Below are 10465 nucleotides of genomic sequence, written 5' to 3'. Positions count from 1 at the left end.
TTGTGTAAGCACCGATCAATATAACAACAAACCAGGGAGTGCATAAGTGTCTATCTCAGACAAGCAGTTTGTGACAGTGTGAGTGTGTGTGTGTGTGTGTGTGTGTGTATGTGTGTGTGTTTGTTCATTCTACAGCACAACCAATTCCATCCAGTCTGTGAAACGTAAGCTAACATGAGAGGGAGGTAAGACTGCACCAATCAGTTTTTTGGAGTGTGGGTGTATCTAGCGTTGAGAGCAATGGCGTGCGTGCGCACACACACCGCTCCTAGATGTTCTTGTCTGGATTAACTGTGACAAATTTCTCCACTCAACTACAAACTATGATAGACTATGACTCACAACTATGAACTACATGGTAAGTGGACTGACTTACTGTATATAGCGCCTTAATCCAAAGTGCTTTACAACGACCTCTCATTCACCCAATCACACACATTCACACACCAATGGCGGCAAGCTACCATGCAAGGCGCCGGCCCGCTCAATGGGAGCAATTTGGGGTTCGGTGTCTTGCCCAAGGACACCTCGACATGTGTCAAATCGGGCTTCAAACCGCCCATCTGTCGACCTTGCGATCATTAGATGCCGGCTCAACTATAAACTATGACTCCCAACTATAAACTATGACTCCCAACTATAAACTATGACTCCCAACTATGAACTATGACTCCCAACTATAAACTATGACTCCCAACTATGAACTATGACTCCCAACTATAAAACAACGACACGACCGAAATGCCTGGGAGAGCAAAAAAACTAAAACAAAGAAAATAATACCTTGTGGACTGGCTTCCTCTGTCCTTGGAGGTCTAAATGGTGAGGGGTGAGGTCAAGTTTATGGTAGAGGTTAAGGTTACGGTAGAGGTCAAGGTTATGGTAGAGGTTAAGAAGAATGTTTTATTAAGAATGTTTTTTTTTTGCCATGCAATCAACTTGTCAGTCAGTTGTTGGAATTTTGAATTTTCTGCTCTAGGCACAAGTTGGCACCCCTGGAGCAATTAGGGGTTAAGTGCCTTGCTCAAGGGCACATGCAGCTCCCTCCTGAGGCGGGGATCGAACCAGCGACCTTCCGATTGCTCCCCGGTGGCCACACGTGGAAACTGCAATTACAACGAGCTTTGTTCACACTTTCCATATCAACTAGCTACTGTACGTTATCACAGAACCATCTATCCAGACCACTGAGACAAGATCCCGACATGTGAAGTGAACAAGTACTAATAAATATTGGCTATGCATAAATTCCAATTCGCCTCATTCCTGTAACAAGCTACGATTTGACAAAGTGGCCGGGACAAGCCAGGAGAAATCAATAAGCTAATACCATAGCATAGCCATTTGAAACATTGGTGGAGAGCTATTACTTATAAACACCATCGCTCCACTACCCCTTGCAGATGTGCCTTTGAGCTCTTTTAATTGATCTATTGCTAACGTCATTGGGTGGCTCAGAAAAAGAAAACGCTGCTTCCACTTAACGTGGCAACAGCCGAGAACTGAAGTGGGGCCCGTCCTCATCTCTGAAGCTCTCCTCGAGGCGACTTCCATTCCTCGTCTCTCTGGGTGAATTCTCATTCGATGCGACAAAACGAACAACAACAAAAAAAACTAAATGATATCGCTGACTCTCGCAGGACAGGAAGACAACATAAGTGGATGAACGGTTACTATAAATAGATTCTCATTGATCGTGGGCACTTCCTGGAAGGGCAGAACAGGCCTGAGCCGCTAGGAGGGAGGCTGAGGTAAAACACGTAATATAATAAAACAGTGTCATGTATGATTACTATAAATCACCAGCGTTGGCTGGGAGCATGCGGTGTGTGGCGTAGTACAGCTGTGGACACGCGTGTGGTACCGTTGCTCATTCCATTACACGCATGACAATGAGCGGTCATACTGTTGGGGGATATTGTTCTTAGTTGATATATTGACAGGTAATTTAGTTTGAGTTTGATCAAATAGATTGAACAGTGGCGGTTCTAGGATGTTTGAAATGGGGTGGCAGAGGGGTGGCAAAGGATTTCTCTGGCGGGGCAGGGGGAGGGGGTCAAACATATACCACCATTTAGGTTTTAACTATCCGATGCCCCTTAGCCCCACACCACCGACTCCCCCACCCACAAGCTTGTTTTTCTCATCAAACGAAACGATCAAATCAATAAATGTAAACATTTGACTGTGCATCTGGGGTGCTGTCTACCTCTTCATTCAGTTAGTTTAATAACATAACAATTTAGTAGAGGTGAGTATTTTAGTGATTGATTAGCGTCATCAACAAAACCCTGATTTAGTCTACCTATTCCTACCTACCTACCTATACAAACAAGTGAAATCGTCGTGACGATTCGCTTGATAGATTGCCTGATGCTATTTTTGGGCTTTGTGTGTTGAACTCTGGCACATAAACCAGGAATACTCACCAGATACAGAGCTGGCTAGCTCAATGCAACCATGGATTTTTGTTGAATTCGACCGGAGCAGAATGATTCACGTGTCTGTCAAATTGACAGTGTCAATATTATGGCAGGCTGCTCCATCCACACCATGGGGAAGGGGGCCTGTGGCCCTGATGTTTAATCAAATTATTTTAAATGTTTGGTTAAGGGAACCATCAGAGAAATATCAGCAACGTATTTTGCAAAACAAAATAGTTTTTGGGGGACAACTGGTGGGGCAAACCATTTTCATGGCCCCCCCGTGCCCCAGTGGAGAACCGCCGAGGAGCTTGAAGCCTTTTATTAACTGATAATGGTCACAACAGAGTATAATGGAATCAATGACTCCCATTTCAGAATACAAGACTTTATATAGTAATTTCTCATCCTTAGGGAGGTCACTCGGTCACTCGACCTATGAACACATCAACATGTTTTTCGTAGTTCATACTTAATTTTAAAAAAAAAAATTATACAGAGTAAAAAACACATTGAGCCCCAAGGGCTCATTTTCAAGTGTGACCTGTTCACAGGCATACAACATCCACCACAAACAAATACAATACAAAACCTGGCCTACATAGTCTAAAACTAAACTAAAACTACATAGTCTAAAACTAAAGCTAGTCTAAAACAGTCTAAGATAATCTAAAACTAAACTAAAACTACAAAACCTAAAACTAGACAGCTAAAGAGCTAGGGACAGGGAGGGGTCAGTAATGGGCAAAAGGGAGGGTCAACTCAATTGCAAGAACGAATCATGGACTCGCACTGTATGTCTCTCAGCAAGAGCTTGAAACTGGAAAGAGGGATCAGATGAGACAGTTTCAGACTCTGCTGTAAAGAATTCCAAGAGGAAGGGGCTGCAAATGAGAACGCCCTTTTGCCTTTCATGGTCCGGACCAAGGGGATGGAGTATGTGATGATGTCCTGTGTGCGAAGGCCGTAGACGGATTGCGTGACAGGTGGTTAGAAAGGTAGGAGGGGAGCAGACCAAGGATGGATTTGTAAATGAAAATATACCAGTGAAGGGTTCGGCGGATAGAGAGAGATGACCAGTTAACGAGAGAGTATAGCACACAGTGATGCATAAGGGGTTTACAGCCTGTTATAAACCTTAACGCGCCATGGTAAACTGCATCCAGATGTTGAAGAGAGGTAGCAGAGGCATTCATGTACAAGACATCACCGTAGTCCAAGAGAGGCAGAAAGGTGGCAGCAACCAGACGTTTTCTTGCAGCAGCTGAGAAACAATACTTGTTTCTAAAGAAAAAGCTTAGCTTCAATTTCAGTTTCTTTAGAAGGTTGTCTATGTGCAGTTGAAAAGAGAGGCTGTCGTCCAGTTGAATGCCAAGGTATTTGTAGTTTGGCACAAGCTCAATAGGTGAACCCTGACATGATACAATGTCAGGAAGAGCACTTGGCACCCGCTTGTTATTGGAAAAATGCATGACTTTGGTCTTCCCTGTATTCAACACCCTGTATCATTGCCACCCAAAACAGGATTCTGTTATGCTGTTATTTCATCATATTATATGTTGTTCAATAGTTCAACGCTTTCAGACAGGAGAATATGATTTTCTCCATCTCTATTCTGATCTCCATTAGCCTCCCACTGCTAGGGCCCATGTGGTGATGAAAGGGGCCAGACTAACTCCGGCTAACCGCTGACTAATAGGATGTTGTCTAGGGTCACACTGTGCTTTCGCGAGCCGTACGTTTTTTTTTTTTGCGAGAAGCCACTACTATTATTCAGATCTCAGATCTGCTAACTCAAGGACACAGTGATTTCGAGCGTGTTGAAGGAGGTCACCAAAAGCATCTGTTTACACTTCACTGAACCAGACATAACGGCTGGTGGTTTATTGTTTTCCAGCACAGACCGTACACCCTCAGTCATCGCCGCCACGACGACGACCCCGCGGCGAACGCGACTCTAAACGAACGCAGCGGTGTTTGACGAAAGCAGCGAGCCGTTGATGAATACAGCAGTGGTTGATGAAAGCAGCACTGTTGATGAACACAGCTCTATTGAAGAACGCAGCAGCGTTGATGAACACAGCTCTAACGAGCTTAGCGCTGATGAGCAGGTGGACTCCTCTCTCCATTCCCCCACATTGGCCCAATCAGGCTAATGAGCATCTCACTTCCTCCATTTGAGCTGAAGTGGCGATTGATAGTGGGAGGGCGGCGGGGGTGGGTGGGGGTGAGTGGTGGGAAGGCTTTTAACGAGGGGAGAAATAATTGCTATGAATGGGCTTTCTGCATACTCGTTGGCTTTTTTGTGTGTGTAGTTTTTTGTTTTTTTTGTTTACCTACGACGTACTTAAGTCATTAGGGATTGACTCTTCTGGGCCTGTTAACTTGTCAATGTCAAGCATCAACTGAGACGTAAATCACAATTGTTGTAAATTCTCGATAATTGTCTGTGGCGTTTCGGAGCGCCTCAGCACTGCGGCGGTTTCTGATTGGTCCAACAGAGGGGGAGGGGTGGGGGGGGGTCGTCAGACTAACTTCCGCACAACTGCAAAGTAAGAGTAATACAATGGAGATGCAGTACAGGAGAATGTGCAACACTAGGCCTTAACACTAGAACGGCCGTGCCTTTTTTACCTACTGAAAGAGCCGCCCTCTTTACAATGCTCAAGCTGCTATTTACACACAACGACCACTAGTTGGCCGCTTGTAAATTGGGCCTGCTTCCTACACAGAAAAACAAAAGCAAAATAGCTTTATACTAGCTTATCCTGATGTGGTTTTGAAAAATGTAAGGATACTGGGTATCCCAGTAACCCCGGGAGAAAGATATAACCACAACTGACAGATATCGCCCTCGGCAGGACAGCAGTCAGTCAAATGAATATCCAGCAGAGAGTCGGAATCTACAGGGAGCACGAACATGATACAGTAAGTTATTCTGACAGGGAATAGCCTCGCTTCAAAGGAAAAAAAACACAAGCAGACAGCAGACAGCAGCCGGAGACAAATCAGGACAACAGAGAGAGAGAGAGAGAGAGAGAGAGACAGAGGGTGTCCACAGGGGCCACTTCGCTACAGTAACTAACTACAGTCAGCAAAGATAACGAGGACACCTGTAGGGGGGGGGGGGGGGGGGGGCCTTAACGCTGCAGATTACCAACTGTCACTTAGAGGGAAGCAGTGCAAAGATCCCCTGAAGCCATCCTACCGACTCCACAGTCGTCCACAGCTGTGTTATCTACACAAGGTGTTTCAACACAGCTGCTCTTTTCTCCTCCTCCTCCTCCTCCTCCTCCTTCGTCTTCTTGTCCTGCCGCGGCCCTGTGTCTCACAGCCTCTCTTATCTTGTATCTCGGCGCTGCAGCGGCGGCGGCGGCGAGGGAGGGGAGGTGAGGGAGGGGAGGCGAGGGAGGGGAGGCGAGGGGGGGGAGGGGAGGGGAGGGGAGATGAGGGAGGGGAGGCGAGGGAGGGGAGGCGAGGGGGGTGCGGGGAGGGGAGGGGAGGTGAGGGAGGGAGGGGAGGTGAGGGAGGGAGGGGAGGTGAGGTGAGGGAGGGGAGGCGATGGAGGGAGGAGAGGGAGGGGAGGTGAGGGAGGGAGGGGAGGGGAGGGAGGGGAGGCGAGGGAGGGGAGGTGAGGGAGGGGAGGCGAGGGAGGGAACTCCTGGGGGGGCGAGGGAGGGGAGGGGGGGCGAGGGAGGGGAGGCGAGGGAGGGAGGGAGGGGAGGCGAGGGGGGGCGAGGGAGGGAGGGGAGGTGAGGGAGGGGAGGTGAGGGAGGGGAGGTGAGGGAGGGGAGGTGAGGGAGGGGAGGCGAGGGGGGGGAGGGGAGGGGAGGGGAGGTGAGGGAGGGGAGGGGAGGTGAGGGAGGGGAGGCGAGGGGGGGGAGGGGAGGGAGGGGAGGGGAGGTGAGGGAGGGAGGGGAGGCACGGTGAGGGAGGGGAGGGGGGGGAGGGGAGGGAGGGGAGGGAGGGGAGGTGAGGGAGGGGAGCGAGGGAGGGGAGCGAGGGAGGGGAGGTGAGGGAGGGGAGGGGGGGGAGGGGAGGTGAGGGAGGGGAGGGAAGGGAGCGAGGGAGGGGAGGTGAGGGAGGGCAGGCGAGGGAGGGGAGGTGAGGGAGGGGAGGGGGGGGAGGGGAGGTGAGGGAGGGGAGGCGATGGAGCGAGGGAGGGGAGGCGAGGGAGGGCAGGCGAGGGAGGGGAGGCGAGGGGAGGGGAGGCGAGGGAGGGAGGGGAGGGAGGTGAGGGATCTCCTGCGGCGCCCGGGGGGGAGTGTGAGTGTGTTATCAGAGAGTGACGGCCGGGGGGGCTGGAGACCTGGACTGCTGCTTATCAGGAACCTGACTGTTAGGCCGCTGGCTGGTGTGTGTGTGTGTGTGTGTGTGTGTGTGTGTGTGTGTGAGTGTGTGTGTGTGTGTGTGTGTGTGTGTGTGTGTGTGTGTGTGTGTGTGTGTGTGTGTGTGTGTGTGAGAGTGTGTCAGAGAGTATGTGAGTGTGTGTGTGTGAGAGAGAGTGTGTGTGTGTGTGTGAGAGAGAGTGTGTCAGAGAGTGTGTGTGTGTGTGTGTGTGTGAGTGTGTGTGTGTGTGTGTGTGTGAGAGAGTGTGTGTGTGAGAGAGAGTATGTGAGTGTGTGTGAGAGTGTGTGTGTGTGTGTGTGTGTGTGTGTGTGTGTGTGTGAGTGTGTGTACCTCTAACCTCTGACTTAGCCACAGAGACATATCATATCAGGAGGGATGGAGGAAGGAGAGATTAGCCCTCCTGCCTTGTAACGACTTCTTCTCCTCCGCGCCTGACGCCGTAAAGATAAAGCCAGTAGGCCGACAGGGTTAACCTCAGGTACGGGTGTGTGTGTTCAAGTACAACAACAAATAGTATTATAATACTATAATGGCATCCACCACGCAAAAAAAGAAAAAGACTTGAGGTTAATTGAGTTGAACCACTTCAGATTGAAGTCATTTCAAAAGATGAAAAGGTAAGGTTATGCACACTGACACACACACACTCACACACACACTCGCGTGTGCACACTCGCACACACTCTCGCACACACACACACACACACACACACACACTCGCACACACGCACACGCGCACACTCTCGCACACACACACACACACACTCACTCACTCACTCACTCACTCACACACACACACACAAGCACCGACTCTCAGCTCATCAGCGCAATGACAATTGATTGGGCAATCCATCTTAATCAACTACCCCATCAGGGACAATATATCCCCCTCTCCATCCCTCTCTCCCTCCGCTGGGGCTGGATGGAGTGATTGAGGGGTGTAAAGAGAAGGATGCTTTACCCTCCAGCCCCCCCCGTCCCCACCCCTCCACCCCCCCGTACCCTCCCTGAGACAGCTCTTAAGTGCTGGTGGGTTTTTATGTTTGTTGTGTTTTATAGGAGAGTGCAGGAGCCAGGAGCAGTAAAACTCTGGTGGGGGAGGTAGGGTATGGGAGGAGGTGGGGGGAGAGGTGGAGTAGGGGAGGGAGGGGAGGTGGGGGAGGGTTACTGTAAATCCAATCTTTATTGAGAACGACACAAACGACACAAACAGCCCGCCCCTATCGCCCTCTCTGCGGATCGATCAGCACAGTGTGTGTGTGAGTGTGTGTGTGTGTGTGTGTGTGTGTGTGTGCTTCCAGTACCATTACCCGCACCGCCCCCTCTCTTGACTCTGTTGCCCTCCGCCCCCCCCACCCACCCCCGCTTCACATAATTGTCCTCTGTTGGTTTCAATTGAATGTTTAAGTGTTAGCAATCCTGGATGTTGCTTTGAGGATCCTCAGCACCAAATGAGGAATGAAAACCTCGGAAAACAATTAGCGTATAGCATCCATCTTCTCTCATCTTGACAATGTTAATTTCCCAGCCAGGGTGTACACAGTACACACACCTCTCCCTTTCTAACATGAGTGAAAAAAAACTCACTAAAAAGCCCTTCACAGTTTGACGCTACCTTTCTCTGTTCTGTACCCCCGGCCCCCCTTAAACAGTGCCGTACCTGCTAGTTGTCATAGCAACAGTGTGACATATACTTTCCCCCCCCCCCGGCTGTCTGTTATTCCTTATCCACTCGATCAGTCAGTCAACCAGCCACCAGCCAGTCAGACAGCCAGACAGAGAGACAGCCAGACAGAGAGACAGACAGACAGAGAGACAGGCAGACAGAGAGACATGCAGACAGAGAGACAGACAGACAGAGAGACAGGCAGACAGAGAGACAGCTAGACAGAGAGACAGCCAGACAGAGAGACAGCTAGACAGAGAGACAGACAGACAGACAGAGAGACAGCCAGACAACCAGTCAGACAACCAGTTAGTAAGACAGCCAGTGAGGCAGCCGGCCAGTATGCCAACCAGCCAGACAGACAGCCAGCCAGTTAGTCAGCCAATCAGTCAGTCAGCCAGTCAACCAGTCAGCCAGCTAGACAACCAGCCAGTCAGTCAGCCAGACAACCAAACAGCCAGTGAGCCAGCCAACCAGTGAGTCCGACAACCAAACAGTCAGCCAACCAGTCAACCAACCAGACTGTCAGCCAGCCAGCCAACCAGTCAGACAACCAACTAGCCAGTCCAGTCAGACAACAAGTCAGCCAGACAACCAGTCAGACAACCAGACAACCAGTCAGACAACAAGTCAGCCAGACAACCATTCAGTCAGTTAGACAACCAGTCAGTCAGTCAACCAGACAGCCAGTCCAGTCCGACAACCAGTTAGTCAGACAACCAGTCAGTCCAGCCAGACAACCAGTCAGTCAGCCAGTCAGTCAACCAGCCAGTCAGTCAGTGAATCTACCCCTCCCTGTCAGTCACTGTGGCCTGTCTCTCCAGCTCCACAGGTGTTTACAACAACAGTTTAATTCTCGTTATTCTTCGCCACTTTGCATAGTGGGACTCTATAAAAGCTCTTGTAAAAACAGACCCAACATGGCTCTAGTCCCGACGCCTGTGGAGGTACTAAGCACCTGAGCTATCCACCCAGCAGCGCTGTGTTTTATAACAGCCGACGACACTAAATAAGGAATGATTTCCTATGCAAAGCTCATCATTAAGCATCATTAATAATGCGGTACGGTTGAACCGCCCACTGGAGCTTTCATTCTGGAACGAAAAGGCAGTAGAATTGTATTCACTTGCCATCACTGCCATCTAGTGGAGGAGTGGGGTAAGACTAGGCCTCCACGTAAACAACAACACACTGCCTGACTGTCCCCTTCCAGAAAAACATGTACAAAATGAAATCTAAGATGGCTGTTGAAGAAATACAAAAAAACAAAACAAGACCATGCCCAATCCTTTGCTTCTTTCTGAACCCTGATCCTTATCTTGATCATATTTCAAAAGCGTCATAGCTGCCCGCTCCTTACCTGGAGTTTTTAACATGTAAAGCCTTGTAGGAGTATCGAACATTTTAAAAAAGCCTCAATATATCGGAAATGTTTTTGTGTAAAAAAAACATATCAATTCATAACACTAAGCAACTAATATAATGTAGCTTGTATGAGAATAAAACGAACTATTACCTTCAAAATCACACAGCATAGTAAATACAATAACATGGTAATAATTCATACTGTAGTTTAAATAATATAAAGCATAGGGATCATATTGAGAGCCAACCAGCCAATCCCATGCTGTAATCTGAGAAGATCACAGGTTAAGAGAACGTGAAGGTTAAAGGTCAAAGACACAGGAGAGTGCAGGGGGCCTCATACAGGACAGTTACACAAGACACTAACTACTGTTTCTGTTTAAGCAGAGAGAGAAAGCTGCTTTTGCAGTGTTCCTTTTAAATGGAGGGATTAAATATGTCAGTGGAATCAGGTCAGTTGTAATACTGTGTAATGAAATCTACTTGACGATCTGTGTTAGGGGGTGTTCTCACTAGAACATTTGCTTCACTTGAAACGGAGTTTAGGATAAAGTTCGCTTTGCTCTGCGTCGTTTGGAGCTGTGAGAACGCGCAATCGAAGTCGCTCCCGCAGCAAAGAACCCTCGGATGCTCCGCTTGAAAAGGGTGGTTTCGCTTCGGT

Source organism: Nansenia antarctica (assembly GCF_963989245.1).
Source record: "Nansenia antarctica genome assembly, chromosome: 3".
In the NCBI taxonomy this organism is placed as follows: Eukaryota; Metazoa; Chordata; class Actinopteri; order Argentiniformes; family Microstomatidae; genus Nansenia; species Nansenia antarctica.
The sequence above is the reverse complement of the archived record's forward strand: the minus strand, read 5'-3'. Positions refer to the sequence as shown.